Source organism: Microcaecilia unicolor, chromosome 1, assembly GCF_901765095.1.
Source record: "Microcaecilia unicolor chromosome 1, aMicUni1.1, whole genome shotgun sequence".
NCBI lineage: Eukaryota > Metazoa > Chordata > Amphibia > Gymnophiona > Siphonopidae > Microcaecilia > Microcaecilia unicolor.
In genome coordinates this window covers 713,284,167-713,311,008 of record NC_044031.1, presented here as the reverse complement: position 1 = coordinate 713,311,008, position 26,842 = coordinate 713,284,167, and the positions used below count along the sequence as shown (strand labels likewise).

At 49.6% G+C, this 26,842-nt stretch overlaps 1 protein-coding gene across 3 annotated transcripts in view; it reads right to left on the bottom strand.

The window, feature by feature from the left end:
- MAPK6 (mitogen-activated protein kinase 6) overlaps positions 1 to 26,842 on the bottom strand; it is a 148,145-nt gene that overhangs the window by 83,259 nt on the left and 38,044 nt on the right. The window contains exon 1 of one of the 3 annotated variants that reach the window (XM_030189338.1): positions 11,785 to 11,958. The exons of 1 other annotated variant lie outside the window; for it this stretch is intronic. The gene's annotated coding sequence lies outside the window, so the exon portion shown is untranslated. Of the gene's footprint in view, positions 1 to 11,630; positions 11,741 to 11,784; positions 11,959 to 26,842 lie in introns of those variants that run through there. One more of the 3 variants, XM_030189351.1, reaches the window with a different exon arrangement.

Below are 26,842 nucleotides of genomic sequence, written 5' to 3'. Positions count from 1 at the left end.
TTTATCTGCTGTCACTTACTATGTTACTATTAATCCTCTCTGCTCCCAGGCTGATGCACAGACCTGACACAGGCACAAGCGTCAGATGTCACCTGACCTACTTTCGCATGCATGTAGTGACCTCTTAGCACACAGTGCCAGTGAATCAGTCTTACATGTGCACACCAGAGTGTTCCAAGTTCCAATTTCTGTTCCTTGCCTGCAATGCTGCGGTTCGAACCCAGAGAGAGACAGAGAGCCGACAAGAATTTTTTTTAATGTACCATTAAATTCTTGTGGGACTGCGTGGGGACAGGTTAAAGTCTTGTGGCGATGGGTTAAATTCTTACAGAGATAGGTAAGATTGCTGTCTCCGTGCAAATCTCTAGAGCCCAGGCTAGAAGCTAAAGTGCACCATTTTAACAGCAGCAGCCACCCGGGCAAGAGTGACTGGGGCCTGCTCTTGCATCTCACATCATTCAGACCCCTTAGGTAGGTAAGGGTCAGGAGGGAGGAAGGACAGGGCCAGTCTCCACTTTTTCTTGTTTTAAGGGCTTGGTCCTACAGCAGCAACGTGAAAAGAAATAATGGACAGAAAGCCTAGTTTGTCCCATTCTGTTTTCTTCCGTTATCTTACTATATTGTCTGTGTATACTGACTAAATTAAAAGCTCCAGAAGAAAAAAAAAGATAATCTCTTATGTTTATCTCTACAGTACTATGTACATCTACATTAGTGTCACAGAACTGTTAGCAGTCTAACTTCAGCAGACATCAATTTTTAATCTCATTTGAAACAAAAGAATCACTAAAAAACAGCAGATTCAATTTGGTGACAGGAATTACCATATTTTTCGGACTATAAGATGCACCGGACCATAAGACGCACCTAGGTTTTAGAGGAGGGAAATAGGAAAATTTTTTTTTTCCTTTTTCCCTCCTCTAAAACCTAGGTGCTCCGGTGCGTCTTGTCCGAGTTCGGGATCGCCCTCCCCTACTCACGTCACGGGATGTTCCCTGGTGGTCTAGTGACGTCGGGGCAGGAAAGAGCCCCCTCTTTCCTGCCCAGCGCGCTGCTCTCCGTCCTCCTGTATGCTGCCTGACGGTCTCGGCGAGATTCAAAATGGCCGCCGAGAATTGAAGTCTCGGCGGCCATTTTGAATCTCGCCGAGACCGTCAAGCAGCATACAGGAGGACGGAGAGCAGCGCGCTGGGCAGGAAAGAGGGGGCTCTTTCCTGCCCCGATGTCACTAGACCACCAGGGAACACCTCGCTACCTTCGGACTATAAGACGCACCCCCCCCATTTTCCTCCCAAATTTGGGGGGAAAAAAGTGCGTCTTATAGTCCGAAAAATACGGTATATTCCAAAAAGAACATTCACACTTCCTGTTGTACTGTCTTATTTCTAATAATTATACATATTTGTGTTTTATTAACTATTTTCTTTAACACAATACCTATCCTTTCATTTGGTACTGCAATTATTAACAATGGAAACGATCTGTCAAATTCAATTTATAAAAAACAATATACTGCAAGATTTAAAAAGGAAGCCAACTTTTAGATATTTTCAAATCTGATGAGGAATATTACAGAAACACAAAAAAAAGGGGGTGGGGAGCTGGATTTCAGATTACTATGCCCACATGTAGGGGGGCCAGACTGAAAAGCAGTAAGCAGTCTCATTTTTGGCACCTTCAGAATCTGACACGATGCACACGGCTATACCTAAATTCAGCCCTAAAAGATCAACTCAAACTGATTTTATGTTTTTAAAGCACTATTCTGGCTCAATACCGGCTCAAAAACACAACATCCTGCTTCATGGGGAAGCAAAGTTCAGAACACTTGCTTCCAGGATTGAGTTTCACACAAGTGACAAACTAAAGAGCGACTTCACTTCATATTTCCACACCCTCTAGTACAATGGTCTTAGAGAGCCATTAACAGGGATTTCAGAATATCTGAGATATAATTTACATACGCCCCCAGATTCTATATAACGCGACCTAAGTTGCATGTGCTAATAGTATTTTGTGTTTATACGTAATTAGTTAACATGCCAATCAGTGCTAATTGCCACTTAAGCAACTGACACTAACTGGCATTAATTAGAATTTATATGCAGAACTGTAAACATATTCTATAACGTGATGCGCGTAAATTTGAAGCTCCATAATTGAAAAGGGGGCATTGCCATGGGCGTGGAACAGGCAGGTCGTGAACATTTACTAAAATCTATGCAGGCAGTTACAGAATACACCCAGTCAGCACGTAATTTAAGTGTCTGCATGTCTGCCAAGTTTTATTTGGCGTAACTGCCTGTGACTAAAATTTAGTCGCAAGAATGGCCACTCGGCGTATTCTATAAACCGTGTGGAAATTTAGGCTTATTCTATAAAGTACACTAAATTAAGGCATACTTTTTAGAATATGCTTAGGCCAGTGGTTCCCAAACCTGATCCTGGAGGCACCCCAGCCAGTCAGGATTTTGAGATATCCATAAAGAATATTCCTGAGAGAGATTTCCATGCAGTGGATGGAGGCAATGCATGCAAATCTCTCTCATAAGGAGAAATCAGGTCTTACCTGATAATTTTCTTTCCGTTAGTTCTTCATGCTATTCCAGGACAAGTGGGTAGTTATGTCCATCGACCAGCAGGTGGAGATAGAGAATACAGAACTGAGCACCACTACATAGCTCCCTGCTAGCAGCTTAGCTCCTCAGTAAACGTCCTCAAGCAAGGAAGAACACACACCCAATCAGGAGCATGGTCAACAATCAACATACCCAGCCCCAAGAACCATTCAAAGATAAGGCCCCTGGAAAACAGGATACAAAGATAGTACATAGAGCCACCAACAAAGGCGTCGCACCACGGGAGGGCTCCTGGAATAGTGTGAAGAACTAATGGAAAGAAAATTATCAGTTAAGACCTAATTTCTCCATTATGTTCATTCCCACTATTCCAGGACAAGTCGGATGTTCAAAAGCTATCCCTACGAGGGTGGGAAGCCGAATCTGCCATACGCAGAACCGACGCCCCAAATGTAGCTGCTGCCTGAGCAGCACCAGCCATTCTACCATACTTACTGAAGGTATGCAGTGAAGCGTACGCCGCTGAACTACAGATAGCCACCAGAGACGCTCCGCTCAAGACATAGCCACACGTCCAGGAGAGAGCGCCTTCAACCTGAGAAGCACCTCCCAGGATAAAGGCTGAGACCACAGCTACCTTCACCCACTGAGCAAAGAAAGCCTTGGGCAACATGAGACCCCCCTGCTGTTTACCAAACAGCCCAATAGGACCAAACGAATGGCGAAGAACATCGGGAACTGTGAAATGCAAGAACGCCTTGATAAGACCAGAAGCTTCCTAAAAACAGACCGCTGACTACCGAAAAAGACCAACAAATACTAAGGCAAGAAGCATAGTACTGCCAAGTGAGACCCCTGCCTCCGAAAAACAGATAAAGGGACCTTCCAAGAGAGAAAAAGACTGAAGTTGCGAGAAGCAACAGGTTGACAGAAACACCTCAAAGAACATCATGGACAAAGAGAGAACTATACAGGTGCTTTAGCCAACTAAGCCATGGTGCCATAGAACGAGGGCCACTTATCAACAGGCTCAAACGGGGAGTGCTGAAGCACCCGAAGGACCAGAAAAAGAACTCAGTCCAGAAGGAGCAGCTAACCAAGACTCCTGCAAGCAGCCCTGAAAGCAAGCCAGGACCCCCACTGGACCTACAGCACTAGCCCCATGAATTTCTCTCCTGCCAAAAAGCCAGAAAGTGGCCCAGAGAGGACGCAACGGCGACACAAAACCTCACAGCACGCCAGACTAGAAACACACTCTGGCAGACGCCGATGAGGAAGAGCGTTTCCCGGCCCGAAGCAGGGAAGTCACCACTGAAAGCGAATAACCTTTCTTTTTCAGCCGAGCCCTCTCCAGGGACAGGCTGCAGGACCAAAGTGGGGAAGGAACCTCCATGGCCACTAGGCCCCGACAGAAAGACCTTGACACTGAGGGAATCACAATGGCTCCCCAACCAGGAGCCTCACGAGATCTGCATACCATGGAAGCCATGGCGAGGCTGGAGACCAGGATCACCCTGCCCCAAAGGTCTGCCACTCTCCCCCACCCCCACAGCCAGCATAAAATCGGCATGGGGGAAGGCATACGGAGGTCTCTCGCTCAGACACAACCGTCACAGGGCAAATAGATCCCTAGAGTTCTATGCCCGGCCATGGCTGAAGCACCGAGGAACCTAGACATAGGACTAGGCCACAAGCTGAAAACGGCTCGACCAACCGCTCCCTCTGCTGGAAACCAGAGAGTACTGACTGAGCAAGTCTGTCTCCATTTTGAAGGACCCCACAAACCAGATGAAGGCACAACCGAAGTCTCAGTGCCCCGTCCATTAACAAGCTGGACTCCCCCACCAGCAGACTGCTAGAACTCCCCCTTGCGAGGCGAAAAAAGGCAACCGCCACAAGCAAGACTGAAAGGCCCAAATGGCGGCATTCCCAACATTGGGGCAAAGGCCTCCGGAGCTCAGCTCACTGCACGCAGCTCCAGAGGATAGAGGGCAATGCCCTCCTTGGAGACCAAAAGCCCTGCACCAAGGAACCCCAGCAAAGGGCACTCCCCAGCCCGAGAAGCTGGTATCCATAGACACCACCTCCCAAAGCAGGCTCGAGGACCTTCCCAGGGTCAACGACTGGGGAAGCAGCAACCCCCTCATGAACTGAGAGCAAAAGAGCCAGATGATGCCGCCGCCCTCTGAAACCTGAGACCAGCGGCTGAGCAGGGCCCCCTAAAGCAGTCGCATGAGAGAAGAAGGAACCCCTTCCATGGCCGCTGCCATTGATCTGGGACCTGCACGAAATACCAGGCCTGTGGCTGGTGACAAAGCAGGAGTGAGAAACTTGGAAGCTAACTTAAAGCGCTGTCCCTCTGAAGAAACACTCAAGCTCATCGGAAATAAAAGTTGGTGCGCTGGCGCCAGCCTGCTCCTGTTGAAATTAAACACCCAAACCAGACAAAAAACTGGGGGTGAACCAGCGCTGAAGGGGTCTCTACTCAGGCTAGGCAAGAGGAGACCTGGAGTCATCCAGGTACAGGAGAACACAAAAACCTGTGTCTCCGCAGAAAGACCGCCACCATGAGCATGACCTCAAAAAGGGTCCTCGGGTCCGACGGAACCAACTGGCAGGGTCCCGAACAGGAATGAACTGCCAAGACAGCCCGTAGCGGGAAAGAGAAGTATGCCTCCCTGAGATCGAGAGCGGAGAGAAACTTTCTCTCCCAAACACAGGCGATCAGAGACTTCAGGGCCGCCATCTGAAAATGGATACCTGTGGATCCCTTGAGATCCAGAATGGGTTGCACTGTTCCTGTCTTCCTGGGAACCCCAAAAAGGATGGAGTACCAACCCAAACAGCGCTCGACAGGAAGGACATGAACAATGGCCCAAAAAGATAGCAGCACCTCCACTGCTCTTCCGCTCTGAGCAGAGGCCCCCCTCTGACAAGGAGACTGCAAGAAGAGAGGGGCTACCAGAGGGGAGAACGTCAGCCAGACGCCAGCACCCCGAAAATCCAGCACCTAAGCTGAGGAGAAGGTAGTCCACACATCCCGAAATGCCTGAAAGCGGCTCCATGTCAGCCCAGATGGGCCAGCCAGCCAAGGATGGCCGGGAGACAGCAGCCATTCACCCCCGAGTGCCCTGCTGTTTCCTGGTTCCCTGTCCCCCAGAAGGGAGAATGCCAGGCTCGAAACCAAGCCCTCTGGCCAAAATTCTGAGGCCCAGGCCTACCCTTAGTGCTGACACAAAACTGGGCACTTGGGTCGAAGAACGAGGAACATCCCCTGGCAAACGCTGCAGCCCAACTCACCGAGCTCCTGAACCAAATCACTGAGGGTGTACACAAAAGCAAAAGGTGCCCCAAAGTGGAAACCTGACCACGCAGGCCTTGGAGGTGGCAACCACCGCCTACGGCTGCAGGCAGAACTGACAGCTTGTGGTGAATGCCAAAGACATACCCTAGGCCGAAGCCCGAAGAATGTCATACACAGCGTCCACCAAACAAGCAAAACGTGCCTCCAACCAAGCAGCCTGGGGACTGCCCCGGGAAAGACTGCTGGTGCCACTGCAAACAGGCCCATGCCACAGCCCTTGACAGCCCGCAGCGGGAAAGACAAAGGGCTACCAATAGAAGCCTGCAGCTCCTAATGCAAACACCTCCAAGACGGGCTACAAGGTCTGATTCATCTTCCCATCTAGCAGATTCCGTGAGGCAATGCCGAGATCAACCAGGAAGGGAAAATTCAAGGTGACTGCAGACACTGAGTCCAATGTAGGGAATGGAGCTTCTCCTTCTCCCTGCACTAGAGAAAAGAAGTGGGCTATGGTTCTTCCAACCTGCAGGCCTGAGTCACGTGCACTGTACATTGTGGTAACAGGCCCCGAATGACCATTACATGGGGAACACCTTGGACAAGCCCCTGAGGCCCTACGCAAGGCTAGCCGCCTGACTCTCCTCCAGAGAACCCCAAGGGTTTCACTATGGGAAGTGTTGCTAGCGCCACCGAAAACATGGAGCCAAACTCCCCCAGCTGAAACAGACCAAGCACCCAAGGGTCACCTCCCTCCCCCAGAGCTCTGACAGAGGAGACCCTATACAGCAGCCCAACTGCAGCAAAACAAAACGAAGACTCCATGTCTTATCTGCTGCAAACTCGTGGGAGCCGGCAGGGGAAACCCCGTCCCCTGTCCCCAGGAGATGCTAGGGCCGCTGGAGAAGGGACTACTTGCACCAACCCAAAGTCTGGCAGAGCAAGAGAACAAGCCCAGAAGGGTAGGCTCTGACTCTGCTCCCCCCCCCCCCCCAAGAGATCCCCACTGCTACAGATGTCTGCACAGGCCCTCGGGCTGGCAGAGAACAAAATAGCTACCATTCCCGCCTCCCTCTGAGGCGAAGCGCTGAGACGCTGCACCGGGGACCAGAGCTGCAAGAAACGCATTGCTGCGACTGAGGGTGCTCTGTGTGCGTGAGCCCCGACTCAACCCTCCACTCGGGAACCGAAATGCAGCCCGAGGAGGAACCCCGCTTGCTGCAAGACAGGCAGCTCCTCGCACTTCCAACGGGGGCTGCCACGAACGAAGATTGTCACAGAGAGGGAAAGCATGTGGCGCACCACGCTACACACGCGCTTGTCTTTCGTGCGCTTTTTTAAAAAACCGGAACGCAGCACAACTCAACAATAAAAGCTCTTTTTTTTGTGAGTTCAAACACAAATCACTCCCAAGGACGTCCTGAGGCCCAAAGCACAGCAGAAAACACACTACCCCGGGTCCATGCTCCCAGGGGACACAGCCACCCCCCTGTCACGGCAGGGAACAGCACCACTGGCCCGCCAAACTCACTGCGCTGCCTGCACTGTTCCTTATCTTCTGAAGCAGACTGGTTGCTGAGCAGGATCCCATAAGAATGCAGAACATTCTAGGGGGGAAAGCACGACAGGGACCCAGCACCACCAGGTATGTCTGCCCACTATGCTCAACCGAGAACCAGTGGACCAAATGGACCAGGAGCAAGGCCTCAGAACCAGAGAAAGCCTGTCCATCCACCTGCTGGAGACAGAAGATACTGAGGAGCTGAGCTGCTAGCAGGAAGCTATGTAGTGGTGCTCAGTTCTGTATTCTCTATCACCACCTGCTGGTCAATGGACATAACTACCCACTTGCCCTGGAATAGCGGGAATGAATGTAATGGAAATATTTATTGTGGATATCCCAAAAACCTGACTGGCTGGGGTGCCTCCAGGACCAGGATTGGGAACCACAGGCTGAAGCATATTTCATTTCGGTACTGATTGTTTAGGCGAGACATATAGCATCTAGTTCATAATGAAGGTACAAGGAATGCAAATCTCTCTCATCCATATTCATGTGGGATGTCTTGAAAACTAGACCTGTTGACAACCCTCCAGGACAGGGAGTGAAGCCCAAGACTCTATTGCTCTTTTACTGCTTCCTGTTTAGCAGAGACTGACTTTTTCCTCTCATAACCAAGGCAAGAATTTTTTTTATAGTCAGAGTAAGTCTTAGAAACTGCATGGTATAGATTTACAATGAAGCTAGAGGGTAAAGTAACAAAGGGAAAAAAATCCTTAAACTTGTTTCTTTCAAAATGATAACAGATAACAAGGAATCATTGGTATATATCCCTTAACAGGCATTGAAAAGATGAAATACAGTAAATCCTGCAATAATTACATTTTCCCTACTGAAAAACTGATTTACAGAGAAAACCATAAAATTTCCACAAACTATCCTAAATATTTCTTTTCCTAAAATAACTCACTTTATCCAATATTCAAATATGCAACGTAACAGTATTTCACTTTCCATCTTCCTCTTCACAAGTATGATACATTTTTCTAGAACACTGGGTAAAGTGAAACACTCTTGCAACTCTGCTTTCAGACATTCCATTTTAAAAGCTATTCTCTGACAAAACACCAGTTCTGATTTAATTAAACTACACTGTCATTATAAAGTTTTGATACAGATTTTCCAAATATTATATCCTGATGTAGCTAACGAAATAGCCTAAATTTCTAACTACTTTGTATTCACACATGATAGCTTAGTAATACTTTCAGGGAAACCTCCATAAATAACAGTAAGCCTAAAAACTAGCAGAATAATAATAATCCATTACATTACACACTTATAACCCGCACATGCCTGAAATTAGTTTTTTGGAATAATCTGGCTTTTTAAAGTTTACAACAGACCTTATAATTAGTTTCATGATGTACAGTCTGTTAGCATATTCCACCACTTCACAGCCTGATAGGAAAAAGTTAAGGAAAATTCCATCTTATAAGTTAAACGTGAAGGGGAAGGATACTGAAGAGTCTAGAAGTAATACCATAATTTTTTTTAAACACAGAAACAAAATTAATCATATATAGGCAAAGGAGGATTCAATGCATCGGCAGAAAGACACTCTAAAATGTACAATCTATAAACCAGACTTGCAACTGTATCTGAAGCAAGTTTTGTGATAACATGAAAAATAATTCTTACCCCCCCTCCACCCAAAAAGACAATTGGGTTTCTGCCTGGTACTTGTGACCTGGATTGGCCACTGCTGGAAGCAGGATACTGGTCTGACCCAGTATGGCTATTCTTAAGTTCTTATCATAACTGGTGCATTTCTAATGGCCAAACGTCAGTAAGAAGAAATTTCATCAATAACGGTGCGATCTACAGGTAAATTTCCTTTACAAAATTAATCCGCAGCATGTCCCAGGCTCCCTAGGAACTCCTGTATCCACAGTACAGTTAAAATCATTAGATGACATCGCCTTCTCCAAAGCAAGTGCCTTTAAATACCCTTTAACTGACAAGCTCTAGACTCAAAATCTAATGCATGTTTCTCATAATGAAGAGAAGCGGCTAAAACTGTTTTTCTTACAGCATTATTTGATAAGGATTCTCGGCTTCAAAATAAAAGTGTCAATATAGGACACAGTGAATAAAAACTTGAAAGTCACACATCTCTAGGGGCAGATATGTCACCTAGCAAATATGAGCTGAAAGTAAAAGGCATCATGTAACTTGATTGTTAGCATCATATCCAATTATAACAATGCGTTCCATACATAAGGAGAATCAGCCATGTTGCACTTCATTCAGTAGGCAAGGAGAATCACAAGTCAGGAAACAGGTTGCACTTCTGAATAATGAAACAGGGACAAAGCTTGTCCCCGCCCCCTAGGCTCTGTCACATCCTCACATGCCCTGAACACTTATACCTAAATTTTTTTATTAAAGCATAAAAAGGAACAATATTCTGTACAACTATTACTGTTTTCTATATCTGATTTTATAAACAAGCAACTATAATAACCGCCCCTACCCTTACAACCCTACTAATAGCTGATACTCCCTCAAGAACTCTAATCCACCCTGTTAAAATGTCCAGGGGTACAAAATACAAACAACCTGCGGTGTATGCCCTAGCAGGGGAAAAATATGCCCTATGAAGCACTGTTATTTTGTTAATCTGTGGATTAATAGTAAGTCATCAACAATCTCAGTATTCAGTCTAGCTCTGTCTTCCACAGTCCTTCTTCCCATAACAGAAAATGTCCTCTCAATTCATTAACACTAGCCTTCAAAGGAGGCACTGTTCCATAAAAGTCCCTCATAAAACTGCTAACATCTATTTTCATTCCTGTGAAGCAGGGCTCTTCCACAGATGTGACACTTTCTGGGAAATGTGGATTATGGAGAATCCTGAGGTTTTTTTTGTTTTGTTACATTTGTACCCCGCGCTTTCCCACTCATGGCAGGCTCAATACTGATGGACTGGAGCCCCCCATTTCGATCCGATTTTTGGCACAACCTTCTCAAAGATTTAGCTGCCATCTGCGAAGATAATTGGATTATCTTTCAGATGTGTGCATAGGAGAGAACCAACACTGTGTAGGGGATGAACAGGAAAATAAGTGTCAATTAAGTGTTGGAAATGCTCCTTGATGCCAGCAACAATGGATGAATCTGTCACAAGAAAGTTTGGCCCGTGTCATTGTCTACTTCCTGTCTTACCAGCATATAAAAATCACTAAAACTATGCCTAAAGTGTCAGAATAAAAGATTTCAAAGTTTATCAGTGTCGAGAAGAATCATTTAGGAAAAGTCATTGGCGTCCTACAATATCAAAAGCGTCTTTTCTATCACAACAGCTCTAATTACCCTAGAATCCGGGTTAAAAGCTACATCACAAGCGCATATATAAAACGTTGTAACAATAAATGCATTGATATAGGGCCCTATTGCAGATAAAAGCTCAAGACGCACCACATCCACCAAAATGCCAAACACATTCCGCATCCGCACCTCCTTGTACACGTCTCGCGAGTTTCCCATTGGCTCACGTCCAACGTCAATTACCGCCCTCTAACCCCCCCCCCCCCCTTTGTAACTGGCCAGCCCAGCCAGGCCAGGCAGGCGCTAGATGAAGCTCTGAAGCAGTTACGCCAGCCGTCGCCGGCAAAGAGGAAAACCCCAGGCCGGCCGCAATCTGTTGTAACAGTTCTTCTTTAGCTAGTGCTGCATTTGAGGCTGCATTAAAGAATACTACTAAATAAAATACACACACACACACACATAAAAAGTAACTGACCTGAGTACGCATAAAGCTACCTGTGCCTAAGGGATAACGAGCGCGTTTTCTGTCACAAACCCATGGTGACCTGTCCCGGATGGAAAGAGCGAAAGTATCCGGTATAGACTCTACATACATCAGAATTAAATTTTACAAAACCGTTTCCTCCACTGACGGGTCTACAAATAAAACCACCAGAATTAAAAGAAAAACAGCCAGCCAGCCGAAGTCCTTCCCCCCACCCCTCAAAACACTACTTTTCCCAACGCTGTAAACCGATAAATACCGGGTAAAAGAGGAGCAAAATACCTCAGCTTAGTAAAACCATATTTTTTTTCACCATTAACTTGTTGCTGAGTCTTACCCCCTCACCAGCTGAAACATCCGTAAAAGATTTAAAAGAAAATATTAAAAATCTCCCCTGAAGATCAAGGTTTAATACTGAGCGGGGTGAGCACCCACCAAAGCCGTCCTTTGTTAAGTTGCCACGACGCGGGTTAGTCAGCGCTCACACAATGCAGAGCGTTGAGGAGGAGGAAAGCCCAGCACAAAGAAAAGCCACCGCAGCAGGAGGGAAGGGTCCTCGCCAGCCAACCGAGCCGCCCTCCATACTTACAGCTCTCTGCTGATTCATGAAGGAAACCGAAATTGTGTTCTTTGTTTCCCTGGTGGCAATGTTCAGGCCCCAGTCCGCCGCTTCTCGTCCGCTTTGCCTCGCCTGCTCTTTGCCGCAGTCGCCATGATGTACCCGAGCGGAGGAGCTGAGCCGCCAACCTGCGTCACAGACTCATTCAGTGGAACTGCCACGTCATTCGGGCGGGACTTTCGAAGCGGTGACCGTTTGCTCGCGCGGGGGCCGCAACTGTTCTCTTATCTCTTCCTGATTCACCTGGTGGCGGAACTTTGCCATTTCCACCCGGCGTCGCTTTGTTGTCTGGAAAATCGTGGCTTGGGGTTAGGGTAGAGTGCCGGCGGGACAGCCGTTTCTTTTACACGTTCGCTTGGCTGGGTGCCCCTGGAAGATTAGTAAAGAAATCGTGTTGATATTTGGAAACCAAAAATGAAATGGTACTTTCTTTATTTTTATTGTTTTTGCAAGGCTAACTTATTTCAATTTCAAAAATACATGAAGCAAACAACTTTGTACCGAAATTTAAGCCCGAAAAGGAAATAAAGCATAGGAATAAACAAAAAGGATAAAAAAAAGATGATTAAGGCTTCAATAGACCATAAAAGAATCCACCACAAAGCCCGAGAAGCTGGGTGGTGTTAAATTTTATAGAATAGCATAAATACCCCCCCCTTCCAAAAAAAAAAACCCGAAAACAAAAATTTGGAATAAGGATGACTTCTTTGATATCCATGACATTTTTTTCTTGTGGAGGGGGGAACTTAAATCAGGGGCCCTTTATTCTAAAGTGCATAAGTGTTGCACTTACTACAGGTTTATTGCAAAGGCTGTGCGGTAAACGTGGGGGGGGGGGGGGGGGGGGGGGACTTTAGTCCACCCCCAGGACAACTTTTTTTTTTAATATGGAGGAATGGGGGTTTGGTCAGGAGGGTTCCATTGAGAACATTACAGAAAGCAATCAGGGCAGGTTGATTGGGTTGAAGTGAGAGAGGGGGTGCCCCTAGACACCCACTTTTCTCAACCAACATTTCCATGTTGCTCTACACCTGGCAAAAGGTTCCCCACAAAGAATGTACAAATTGCATGGCTGTGAAATTTTAATGCGGTGTGCCGTAATGATTGGCCAGTAAAACCTGCATTATAAACAGGTTAAACCCCACAGTAATTCTTTCTCCATGGACCCCTCAGGGTGGTTCAGCTGCTATTTGGATGTTGTGTGCATGACATTACAAGCTCAAAATAAAGGTATTTATTATTATTTTTTAATGTGACAAGAAAATGACTATTTGGGTGTCTTCGTGATGATTAGTACAGGTTTATTAAGGCGGTAGAACTAGAGGGCATGATATAAGATTGAAGGGGGGCAGACTCAAGCAAAATGTCAGGTGGTGGATGCTTGGAATGCTCTCCCACGGGAGGTGGTGGAGAGGAAAACGGTAACGGAATTCAAGCATGCATGGGATAACTACTGCTACTACTTAACATTTCTAAAGCGCTACTAGGGTTATGCAGCGCTGTACAATTTAACATAGAAGGACAATCCCTGCTCAAAGAGCTTGCAATCTAAAGGACACATACGTGAACAGTCAGACCGATAGGGGCAGACAAATTGGGGCAATCTGGAATTCCTGAAAGGTAAGAGTTAGGTGCCAAACGCAGCATTGAAGAGGTGGGCTTTAAGCAAAAACTTGAAGATGGGCAGGGAGGGGGCTTGGCGTAAGGACTCGGGAAGGTTGTTCCAAGCATAGGGTGAGGCGAGGCAGAATGAGCGGAGCCTGGAGTTGGCGGTGGTGGAGAAGGGTAATGAGAGGAAGGATTTGTCCTGTGAACTGAGGTTTCGGGCGGGAACGTAAGGGGAGATGAGAGTAGAGAGGTAGTGAGGGGCAGCAGACTGAGTGCATTTGTAGGTAAGAAGGAGAAGCTTGAACTGAATGCGGTATCTGATTGGAATCCAGTGAAGTGACCTGAGGAGAGGGGTGATATGAGTATATCGGTTCTGGCGGAATATAAGACGTGCAGCAGAGTTCTGAACAGATTGAAGAGGGGATAGGTGGCTAAGTGGGAGGCCGGTGAGGAGTAAGTTGCAGTAGTCAAGGCGCGAGGTAATGAGAGCGTGGACGAGAGTTCGGGTGGTGTGTTCAGAGAGGAAAGGGCGAATTTTGCTGATGTTAAAGAGGAAGAAGCTACAGGTTTTGGCTATCTGCTGGATATGCGCAGAGAAGGAGAGGGAGGAGTCAAAGATGACTCCAAGGTTGCGGGCAGATGAGACGGGGAGGATGAGGGTGTTATCAACTGAGATAGAAAGTGGAGGAAGAGGAGAAGTGGGTTTTGGTGGGAAGACGATGAGCTCGGTCTTGGACATGTTCAGTTTCAGGTGGCGGTTGGACATCCAGGCAGCAATGTCGGATAAGCAGGCTGACACCTTTGCCTGGGTCTCCGCGGTGATGTCTGGTGTGGAGAGATGATGATACTGGAAACCATGAGATGAGATCAGGGAGCCCAGGGAAGAGGTGTAGATTGAGAAGAGAAGGGGTCCAAGGATAGATCCCTGGGGAACACCAACAGATAGCGGGATGGGGGTGGAGGAGGATCCATGAGAGTGAACTCTGAAGGTACGGTGGGAGAGATAGGAGGAGAACCAGGAGAGGACACAGCCCTGGAACCCAAATGAGGACAGTGTGGCAAGAAGTAAATCATGATTGACAGTGTCAAAAGCGGCGGATAGATCGAGGAGGATGAGGATGGAGTAGTGGCCTCTGGATTTGGCAAGGAACAGGTCATTACAGACTTTAGAGAGTGCTGTTTCTGTCAAGTGTAGAGGGCGAAAACCGTATTGAAGTGGATCGAGGATGGCATGAGAGGAGAGAAAATCAAGGCAGCGGCTGTGAACGGCGCGCTCAAGTATTTTAGAGAGGAAGGGTGGGAGGGAGATGGGGCGGTAGTTGGAGGGACAGGTAGGGTCAAGTGATGGTTTTTTGAGGAGAGGTGTGACTACGGCGTGCTTGAAGGTGTCAGGGACAGTTGCAGTGGAGAGAGAGAGGTTGAGAATATGACAGATGGCGGGGGTGACAGTATGAGAGATGATGTTAAGTAAGTTGGTGGGGATGGGATCAGAAGAGCAGGTGGTGCATTTCGAGGAGGAAAGAAGGCGAGCGGTTTCCTCCTCGGTGATGTCAGAAAAGGAGGAGAAGGAGGCCTGGGTTGATTGGGTGAGGGAGAGGGTTGAAGGGTGAAGAGGAGATGGCTTGGTAGTGAACTCAAGGTTGATCTTTTGCACCTTGTCGCGGAAGTAATCGGCCAGTGATTGTGGAGAGAGCGAGGGGGTGGGAGCGGAGGGCACTTTAAGGAGGGAGTTAAGGGTGACGAAGAGACGACGGGGGTTGGAGCTGAGAGAATTGGTCAATTGGGTGTAATAATCCTGTTTGGCAAGGAATAGGGAGGATTGGAAGGAGGATAGCATGAATTTGTAGTGAAGGAAATCTGAGTGGGTGTGGGATTTCCTCCAGAGGCGTTCAGCAGATCGGGCGCAGGAGCGAAGGTAACGGATGCAAGGGGTCAGCCATGGCTGGGGAATAGTACGCTTAGTGGGACGGGAGGTGGATGGTGCGAGGGTGTCCAGAGCAGAGGAGAGAGTGGCATTGTATGCGGAGACAGCCTTGTCGACAGACTCGGAGGACATGATGGAGGGGAGGAGATTAGAAATATTAGAGGATAGGGTGGGAGGGTCAATAGCCTGGAGATTCCTGGAGGTAGTGGTTAAAGTTGGACGTGGCTGGGGGGGGGGGGGGGTGAAGAAGTGTGAAGGTGATCAGGTGATGATCGGAGAGAGGAAGAGCTGACGTGTGGAAATTGGAGGGAGAGCCGGAAGAGGAGATGACGCGGTCAAGACAATGGCCGTCTCGGTGATTAGGGGTGGTGGAGCATGGCTGGAGGTTGAAGGAGGATGTTAGAGTGAGGAACTGAGAAGCGTGAGGGTCGGATTTGTCATCAACATGTATGTTAAAGTCTCCGAGAATGAGGGACGGAGATGAGGGTTCGAGAAAGACGGAAAGCCAGGCATCAAAGTAGGTAAGGAAGGAAGAGAGGGATTTATTAGGGGGGCGGTAAATGACTGCCACTCTGAGTGACAATGGGTAGAATAGCCGGATGGAGTGTGCTTCAAAGGATGAGAAGCAGTGAGACTGCGGTAGGAGGAGGGGTTGGAAACTACAGGAGGGCGAGTGTAGAAGCCCGACGCCTCCACCGCGACCAGCTGGGTGGGGAGTGTGGGAGAAGAGATAACCTCCATGGCAAAGGGCCACGACCGAGGCAGAGTCATCAGGGGAGAGCTAGGTTTCAGTTAGGGCGAGCAGTTGAAGGGAACGAGAGATGAAGAGATCGTGGGTGAAGGGCAGTTTGTTGCAGACCGAGTGGGCGTTCCACAGGGCACATGAGAAGAGGGGGGAAGAAGGGGAATAGAGACGAGATTGGAGACATCACGGAATCGTTCGTGTGGATAGGAGGAGGACAGGTGAGGGGGGGCCTGGATTAATGTCTCCCGCGGATAGCAAGAGGAGGAGCAAGAGAGTGCGGAGGAGGGTGGGGGAGGTCGGGTGACGAAGACGGGATGCACGTAGGAGGAATGGTGATGGGTTAATGGCGGGAAGGAAGTGTTGAAGGTTAAGAGTTAGGAAGGAGGAGGAGGGGGACAAGAGAGATGGTGAGGTGGTGAGGGATGGGGGTGAATAGGGTATTACCGTAGCGAGTGGGACGGGAGGGGACATGGGGGGGGGGGCAATGATTTCCAGAGGTAGACAGCGGTAGGGGAGGGGAAAAAGATTAGGAAGGGACAGGGCAAGGAAGAGAATATGGACAGGGGCCATAAGTAGTGATTAAGGTATGACAGGTGTATGTGTAGTGACTGGGGTGTGAAGCAGATACAGTGGGGGAAATAAGTATTTGATCCCTTGCTGATTTTGTAAGTTTGCCCACTGACAAAGACATGAGCAGCCCATAATTGAAGGGTAGGTTATTGGTAACAGTGAGAGATAGCACATCACAAATTAAATCCGGAAAATCACATTATGGAAAGTATATGAATTTATTTGCATTCTGCAGAGGGAAATAAGTATTTGATCCCTCTGGCAAACAAGACCTAATACTTGGTGGCAAAACCCTTGTTGGCAAGCACAGCGGTCAGACGTCTTCTGTAGTTGATGATGAGGTTTGCACACATGTCAGGAGGAATTTTGGTCCACTCCTCTTTGCAGATCATCTCTAAATCATTAAGAGTTCTGGGCTGTCGCTTGGCAACTCGCAGCTTCAGCTCCCTCCATAAGTTTTCAATGGGATTAAGGTCTGGTGACTGGCTAGGCCACTCCATGACCCTAATGTGCTTCTTCCTGAGCCACTCCTTTGTTGCCTTGGCTGTATGTTTTGGGTCATTGTCGTGCTGGAAGACCCAGCCACGACCCATTTTTAAGGCCCTGGCGGAGGGAAGGAGGTTGTCACTCAGAATTGTACGGTACATGGCCCCATCCATTCTCCCATTGATGCGGTGAAGTAGTCTTGTGCCCTTAGCAGAGAAACACCCCCAAAACATAACATTTCCACCTCCATGCTTGACAGTGGGGACGGTGTTCTTTGGGTCATAGGCAGCATTTCTCTTCCTCCAAACACGGCGAGTTGAGTTCATGCCAAAGAGCTCAATTTTTGTCTCATCTGACCACAGCACCTTCTCCCAATCACTCTCGGCATCATCCAGGTGTTCACTGGCAAACTTCAGACGGGCCGTCACATGTGCCTTCCGGAGCAGGGGGACCTTGCGGGCACTGCAGGATTGCAATCCGTTATGTCGTAATGTGTTACCAATGGTTTTCGTGGTGACAGTGGTCCCAGCTGCCTTGAGATCATTGACAAGTTCCCCCCTTGTAGTTGTAGGCTGATTTCTAACCTTCCTCATGATCAAGGATACCCCACGAGGTGAGATTTTGCGTGGAGCCCCAGATCTTTGTCGATTGACAGTCATTTTGTACTTCTTCCATTTTCTTACTATGGCACCAACAGTTGTCTCCTTCTCGCCCAGCGTCTTACTGATGGTTTTGTAGCCCATTCCAGCCTTGTGCAGGTGTATGATCTTGTCCCTGACATCCTTAGACAGCTCCTTGCTCTTGGCCATTTTGTAGAGGTTAGAGTCTGACTGATTCACTGAGTCTGTGGACAGGTGTCTTTCATACAGGTGACCATTGCCGACAGCTGTCTGTCATGCAGGTAACGAGTTGATTTGGAGCATCTACCTGGTCTGTAGGGGCCAGATCTCTTACTGGTTGGTGGGGGATCAAATACTTATTTCCCTCTGCAGAATGCAAATAAATTCATATACTTTCCACAATGTGATTTTCCGGATTTAATTTGTGATGTGCTATCTCTCACTGTTACCAATAACCTACCCTTCAATTATGGGCTGCTCATGTCTTTGTCAGTGGGCAAACTTACAAAATCAGCAAGGGATCAAATACTTATTTCCCCCACTGTAGGTAGAGCAGAAAAGATGGATTGGAGGCTTGGAATTGGTGGAAATGATGGACTGGAGAGCAGGTAAGTCAATGGCTGACAAGCTGGTACAGATGGACAGGAACGAGCAGGGGGAATTGATGGAATTGATGGACTGGAGAGCAGGTAAGTCAATGGCTGACAAGTTAGCAGGCAAGTAAGTCAATAACTGACAAGCTAGCAGGCGGGCTGGAACAAGCTGGTGCAGATGGACAGGAACGAGCAGGGAGAAGCTGGATCCGACGGACTGCGGCGGGCTGGAGCAAGCTGGTGCAGATGGCGGGCTGGAGCAAGCTAGTGCAGATGGACTGGAGCGAGCAAGAAGCTGGGAGAGGCTGGATCCGACGGGCTGCGGCAAGCTGGGGCAGGTAGCTGATCAGGCGGGCTGGAGCAAGCTAGTGCAGATGGACTGGAACGAGCAGGGAGAAGCTGGAAGAGGCTGGATTCAATGGACTGCGGCAAGCTGGAGCAGGTAGCTGGAACAGGTGGGGAGAGGCTGAATGAGCTGGATCAGGCGGGCTGGGACAAGCTGGAGCAGATGACTAGGACATGCAGGGATAAGCTGGATCCGACGGACTGGGACGAGCTGGATCCGACGGACTGGGACAAGCTGGAGCAGGTAGCTGGAACAAACAGGGAGAGGTTGGATCAGGTGGACAGGAACAAGCTGGATCAGGCGGGCTGGCACCGCTGAAGCAGAAGGACTGGAGCAAACAGGGAGAAGCTGAGCAGGCGGGTTGGAATAAGCTGGATCAGGCGGGCTGGAAGAAGCCGGAGCAGATGTCAGGCACAAACAGGGAGGAGCTGGATCAGGCGGACTGGAACAAGCTGGTGCAGATGGACTGGGACGAGCTGGATCAGGCGGGCTGGAACAAGCTGGAGCAGGTGGCTGGAACAAACGGGGAGAAGCTGGATCCGACGTACTGCGGCTGGAACAAGCAGGGAGAAGCTGGATTCGACGGACTGCGGCAAGCTGGAGCAGGTAGTAGGCGGGCTGGAACAAGCTGTAGTAGGTAGCTGGAACAAATGGGGAGAAGCTGGATCCGATAGACTGCGGCTGGAACAAGCAGGGAGAAGCTGGAGCCGACGGACTGCGGCAAGCTGGAGCAGGTAGCAGGCGGGCTGGAACAAGCTGGAGTAGATGGCGGAACAGGCAGGTGGGCTGGAACAGGCCGATGGATCAGAGCAGGCAGGGAAAAGCTGGGTCTGCAGGCTGGAACAAGCTGGGGCCGGTGGACACTGCCTCTGTCGGCCCGACGTAAGGGGCGCTGGACGCAGCCAGACGCAGGTCGGGGCGGATGGACCCTGCCTCCCTCTGTTCCCGGTCGCGCCCCGAAGCCACCGCATGGTCAGCAACTGCAATTCACGCCCAGGCAGTTCCGGCTGAGGAGCGCGGCGGCAGCGCACAGGACCACGGGCGCGACCAGTGCGGCAGAGTACGGCCCGCCCGGCCCCTCCGCGCAGAGACCCCGAGCCTGGGCTCCCCGGAGTGCAAAGGGCAAAGCAGAGAGGCTGCGGGAGCCTGACGACAGCAGGACCGGGATAAGCTGGAACAGATGGACTGGACCAGAGTAGCGGGCAGGCTGGGTCAGGCAGACAGGGCTATGCTGGAGTGAACAAGTTGGAGCAGATAGGCTGGATAAACTGGGACAGGCTGGATCGGGGGGGGGGGGGGGTTGGAGCAGACTGGAGTGGATGGACTGGGTCGCTCAGCCAGAAGCCCACCAGGTCCAGCCCTGGGCCCAGTCAGATCAGACAGATCGGGACACAAGATCACCAGGTCCAGTCCAGGCACAGCACAGACAGTGAAGTCGCGAGGCACAGATGGAGAATCCGCGAGGGCCTCACAACAGCTCCCCTGATCTGTCCCACCCTCGGATGATGCTACAGCGAGGTTGGGCCCGGTCGGACGAGGTGTTCCTTACAGGTTACATCGCCCCCTCGCCCGGAGTCCAGGACATCCGTCTGTGCTGTGTCGGGTGGGGCGCTCCGAATTGCTGGCCAGGGCAGTCCTCTTACCAGCAGCGCGATCGGCCGCGTGGTCGGGTCCGCCGACCGGCCTCGCGACCAGGCCAGATCAGCAGACGGCGCCAAGGTCAAACTTTGGTGTCGCCGTGGATCACCTCCGTTGCCACTCTGCCTCCACTTCCCGGTCTGGTCTCACAGGTCCCTCCTCACGACCACGCAGTACAAGCGTCCCGGATCTGTGGCCAGCGAGTCCGCGCCCGGGCCGTTCCGGCCAGGGAGTACAGCGGCAGCGTACGGAGCCTCGAGGCGGTGACGACAAGCAGGATTGCTGCCTGCCTAGCTCTTCTCGCGCCCGGGGGGATAAACATAAAGGAATCCTGTTCCAAGGGAATGGATCCTCAGAAGCTTAGCCGAGATTGGGTGGCAGAGCCGGTGGTGGGAGGTGGGGCTGGTTGAGAGGCGGGGATAGTGCTGGGCAGACTTATACGGTGTGTGCCAGAGCCGGTGGTTGGGAGGCAGGGATAGTGCTGGGCAGACTTATACGGTCTGTGCCCTGAAAATGACAGATACAAATCATGGTAAGGTATACACAAAAAGTAGCACATATGAGTTTATCTTGTTGGGCAGACTGGATGGACCGTCCAGGTCGTTTTCTGCCGTCATCTACTATGTTACTATGTTAGTATTTGGTTGGTCAGCCTTTACGCTTGCAGATGGCCTTGTACCATCCTGGCAGTGAATGGACCGACTTTAGAAGATGGTAGCTGATGACTGATTCCAGGCTGTAATGAGTGTGCTTGTCAGCTCTCTTTGATGCAGAACGCTACTTGGACATTTGGAGTGCTATTTCATACCACAAGTTCATAATTGGATTCAAGTCTGGTGACTGGGTTGGCAAGTCAAGGGTATAGATCTTCTTGGATTTCTTCCAGTCAACAACTGCTTTTGCTCGATGGCATGGGGCATTGTCTTCCTGGAATACGTAGTTACCTGAAAATGTTTCTCTGCTAATGAAATCATACGCAGCTATGGAACGCACTACCGAAGGCCATAAAAACAACACAAGACCTAACTATCTTCCGAAGACTACTGAAAACTGATCTGTTCAAGAAGGCATACCATAAACATCCATCTTAAACACTGGATAATAAGACTTAACACGTTCTAGATAAAACTGAAATCCTATCATTTGACTGATTAACTTATTTGCTATCAATGAACAACCATTAATACTTTAATCCTTACGTCAAATATGATCTCTATAGTCGATGACCTAATGTATGTTACAATCCAATTTATTATTCAGAAACCTTCATGCAATACCATAATGTATTCTTCTTCTTTACTATGTATGTATGCACATGGTTTATATATATACCATGATCTGTTCCATGTATGTTACCATGTATGTATGCACCTTAACGCAATACCATTTGTAATTCTGTTACCCGGAAATGGCAACCGCCATTACGGCAAATGTAAGCCACATTGAGCCTGCAAATTGGTGGGAAAATGTGGGATACAAATGCTACAAACAAATAAATAAAATACTATCGATTTATAGATGTCCCAACACTACTTGTTGACATGCAACCCCAAGCCATGATAGTCACTGTATGTTTAACATACACGTTCAAAGATTCTGGCATGCATTCTTCACATGGAAATCTCCTTACATCATAGGCCAGTCCGTGGCTCAGCTGTTTGGGTAGGCTAAAGTGAGTCTATAAAATGTATGAAATGACAAAGAATAAAGTGACAAAATTAAACAGTGTAACCTTATATATATATATATATATACACACACACACACACACACTATATAATCATTTGCACCTCCAACATTCTACATCTGGATGCCTGGGTTCATAACATCCATTCCCACTCATTGCCCCGCCCTTGCGTCAAAACGTAATGACGTCAGAGGGCGGAACAATGAGGGGGAAGGGAACGCTGGAGGTAAGATGATGTCAGGAGGAGAGAATTGCAGGACATCGAGGGGAGGGAGGGAGGGCAGAGGAGAATTGATGGATGGGATGGGAGGACAGTCATAGGTGCCCCGTATAAGAGGCTTGAGGCTAATCCTCCCCAGCCCAACCGTGACCTTCCCTGGCTCCCCAAACGCAGGGCTGCCTAGCGCTGCAGCCAGCCAGCTCTCAGATGGTCCTTCTGCTCCTTCCCGACCTCAGCTCCACGATCGACAGCCCTCCTCTCCGTTCCTCCCCCCTTGCGTGTGTTTAACCCTTTTTACTTTCAGGCACAGTGACGACAGTGAAGAGAACAACACAGCGGGCTCGCCTCCAGCTTCTCCCTTCCCTCACACAGTGTCCCGCCTTCTGCAATGATGCATTTCCTGTTTCCGCAAAGGCGGGATACTGTGTGAGGGAAGGGGGAAGCTGTGTTGTCCTCTTCACTGCTGTCGCTGTGCCTGAAAGTAAAAGGGTTAAACGCGCGGGGGGTGGGAAGGAACGGAGAGGAGGGCTGTCAGGGAGCTGAGGGAGGGCAGGGAGAATCGCTAGACATGGATGGGAGGGCAGGGGGAGAGAAGAGATGGCTGGAATTGTAGAGGAGGACAAGGGGAGAAGAGATCGCTGGACAGGAGGGGAGGGCAGGGGGAGAGAAGAGATCACTGGATAGGAGGAGAGGGCAGGGGAGGGAGGAGAATTGCTGGACATGGATGGGTGGAGGGAGCTGAGGAGAGAGCAAATTTGTTGGATATGGATGGATGGAGGGGCGGGCAGGGGAGAATGGAGAGTTGCTGGACATGGATGGATGGAGGGGAGGGGAGGGCAGGGGAGAGAGAAGAATTGATGGACATGGATGGATGAATGGGGGCAGGGAGCAGGGGAAAGAGGAAATTTGCTGGATATGGGTGGAAGGAGGAGAGGGCAGGGGAGAATGGAGAGTTCCTGGACATGGATGGAGGGGAGGTGAGGGCAGGGGAGAGAGGAGAATTGCTGAACATGGATGGATGAATGGAGGGGGCAAGGCAGAGGAAATTTGCTGGAAATGAGTGGATGGAGGAGAGGGCAGGGGAAAATGGAGAGTTGCTGGACATGGATGGATGGAGGGGAGGGAAGTCAGGAAGGAGATGCACATGGATGGAGGGGAGGGAAGAGAGGAGAAATGCTGGACATGGATTGAGGGGAGGGAACAGAGGAGAAATGCTGGACATGGATGGAGTCCAGCAAAATTTGCCATTTCCTCTCTGAGCACACCACCCGAACTCTCATCCACTCTCTCATTACCTCTCGCCTTGACTACTGCAACCTACTCCTCACTGGCCTCCCACTTAACCATCTATCCAGTGGCGTAGCAAGGGCGGAGCGGTGGGGGCGGTCCGCCCCGGGTGTCAGCGGGTGGGGGGTGCTCCGCTCCCGCTGCTCCCACCCTGTCCTCTCTTTAAAAAAAAAAATCGAAGCGCCGGAGTGGCAGGCAGCGCCTCCCGTCTGCCCTGCTTCTAAAAATTTCTTCAACGTTGTCGTCGGGCCTTCCCTCATTCAGTCCCGCCCACCTCTAAGGTAACTTCCTATTACCGCGAGGGCGGGCGGGACTGAATATGGGAAGGCCCGACGACGACGTTGAAGAGATTTTTAGTAGCAGGGCAGACGGGAGGCGCTGCCTGCCACTCCGGCGCTTCGATTTTTTTTTTTAAAGAGAGAACAGGGTGGGAGCAGGTGAACGGAGGTGCCTGGTAGGTGTGTCAGGTGGGGTGGGAGGGGGAGCTCAGGGGAGAAGGGGATTGGGGAGGGGTGGGGGTGCTGAAAGGGGATTGGGGAGGGGTGGGGGTGCTCAGAGGGGAGAAGGGGATTGGGGAGGGATGGGGAGCTCAGAGGGGAGAAGGGGATTGGGGAGCTCAGATGGGTGCTCAAAGGGGATTGGGGAGGGGTGGGGGAGCTCAGAGGGGAGAAAGGGATTGGGGAGGGGTGGGGGAGCTCAGATGGGTGCTCAGAGGGGAGAAGGGGATTGGGGAGGGTGGGGGAGCTCAGATGGGTACTCAGAGGGGAGAAGGGGACTGGGGAGGGGAGTGCTCAGATGGGAGAAGGGGTCTGAAGCTGGAACTGGGGTCTGACAAGGGGGCAGGAGGGAAAATGGGTCCATGCCTGGGGCAGGTGGGAGAACAGGTCTGGGGCTGAAAAGGGGGGATGCAAGGCATGTGGTGGATGAAGGGGGCTGGAACTAGCAGCTGAAAAGGAGGGTAGTTGGGATAAGGGGGCTAGTACTGGAACTGGGGGCTGAAAAGGGGCAGGGGCTGAAACTGTGGGGACTAGGGGCTTTAAAGGGGACAGGGAGAACTGGCTGGGGCTGAAGCTCGGGACTGGTGAGAGAAAAGGGCTGGGGTTGAAACTAGGGGCTGAAAAGGGGACAGGGAGAAGTGGCTGGGGGCTGAAGCTTGGGACTGATGGGAGAAAAGGGCTGGGACTGGTGGGATAGTGGGGCTGAAAAGGGGGGCAGGTGGGAGATGTGGGCTGGGGCTGGAACTAGGGGCAGGTGGAATAAGGGGGCTGGAACTGGGGGCTGAAAAGAGGGGGCAGAGAGAGAGGGGACAGACCCTGGATGGAAGGGGGGAGTGTAAGGGAGGGCAGACCTTGGATGGATGGGAGAGGGAGGGAAGACAGATTGAAGGGGCAGAGAGAAAGGGCAGATGGTGGGTGGAAGGGGGAGAGAGAAAGAGGGCAGACTGGGGCAAATGGTGGAAGGAAGGGGCAGAGATAGAGGGCAGATGTGGATGGAAGGAAGAGAGAGGGCAGATGTGGATGGAAGGAAGAGAGAGAGAGGGCAGATGTTGATGGAAGGAGGAGAGAGATGGCAGACTGGGGCAGATGGTGGATGAAAGGGGCAGATGTGGATGGAAGGAGCAGAGAGAGAGGGCAGACAGTGGATGGAAGGGACATTAGAGAGGGCAGACACTGGATGGCAGAGAGAGAGCGAAGACAGATGCTGGATGGAAGGAAGACAGTGAAAAGAAGATGAGGAAAGCAGAAACCAGAGACAACAAACTGTAAATATATATTTTTATTATTTTGCTTTAGGATATAGTATTGTAGCCGTGTTTAATAAATGTTTATAAATAGAACGTGTAACTAAGGTAATCTTTTTATTGGACTAATTTTAATACATTTTGACTTAACTTTCAGAGAAGAAAACCCCCTTCCTCAGGTCAGGATAGGATACTGTAACAGCACTATACTGTATTGACCTGAGGAAGGAGATTTTGGCCTCTGGAAGCTAAATGTATTAGTCCAATAAAATGGTATTATTTTATTTTCTGTATTTGTTTTATTTCTATTTGTTAATTTGTAAAGTGGTGATTGGTATTTGTTAGTTTTTTCAAATTTACATCTGCTGTCTTTATATTTTGCACAGTACACCAGGGGACATTTTCTGTTTCTGTGGTGTTGCATTGTATGCAGAGTCTGGCATTGGGGGTTCAGTTTAATTTTTGTCTAAATAGAAAGTTTATTATTACTTATTCTATAGTGGATTAGGGTGTATCTGTGTTTGTGAAAAAGACATGGCTTTCAATTGGCATTGACTGTGCAGGATCGACGATCTGTACTATTCTGTCTGGTTTCGTTTTACAATAGGTGAATTGATGTTCTAGTGCTCACTGTAGTGTTTAAGATGCTTTCCTTTTCCTTGTGTGACTCGTAGAAATGACTGCTTATGGTATGGTAGAATTGCTCCACAGGTCCTGAGTGTTTTGTATTCTCGGTATGCCTAGTACTGGATTTGGGGGGGGGGGGGGGGTGTTAAAAATGACCGGCCCCGGGTGTCAACTACCCTAGCTACGCCACTGCATCTTTCCTCCCTTCAATCCGTTCAGAACTCTGCTGTGCGTCTTATCTTCCACCTAGACCGATATGCTCATATCACCCCTCTCCTCCAGTCACTTCACTGGCTTCCGATCAGGTACCGCATACAGTTCAAGCTTCTCCTACTAACCTACAAATGCACTCAATCTGCAGCCCCTCACTACCTCTACCCTCATCTCCCCTTACGCTCCTACCTGTAACCTCCGCTCACAAGACAAATCCCTCCTCTCAGTACCCTTCTCCACCACCGCCAGACTCCGCCCTTTCTGCCTCGCCTCACCCTATGCTTGGAATAAACTCCCTGAGCCCATACGCCAAGCCCCCTCCCTGCCCATCTTCAAATCCTTGCTCAAAGCCCACCTCTTCAATGTCGCTTTCAGCACCTAACCATTGTACCTCTATCCAGGAAATCTAGACTGCCTCAATCTTGATTGACTGCACTTTTTGTCCTTTAGATTGTAAGCTCCTTTGAGCAGGGACTGCCCTTCTTTGTTAATTGTACAGCGCTGTGCAACCCTGGTAGCGCTTTAGAATGTTAAATAGTAGTAGTAGTAGTAGAGTCTGCGTACTCTTTATCTTTTAAAAAATACTATAACTAAAAGTCACAAAAAAAAAGAAAGATTAAAACAAAAAAATATATAGATAAAACAATCTGTATCTCATACCCCTTATATGGTGTGATGCTCCGCCCAGCATATCCTGGAATGCATTGGGCAGGGCTGGGCGCC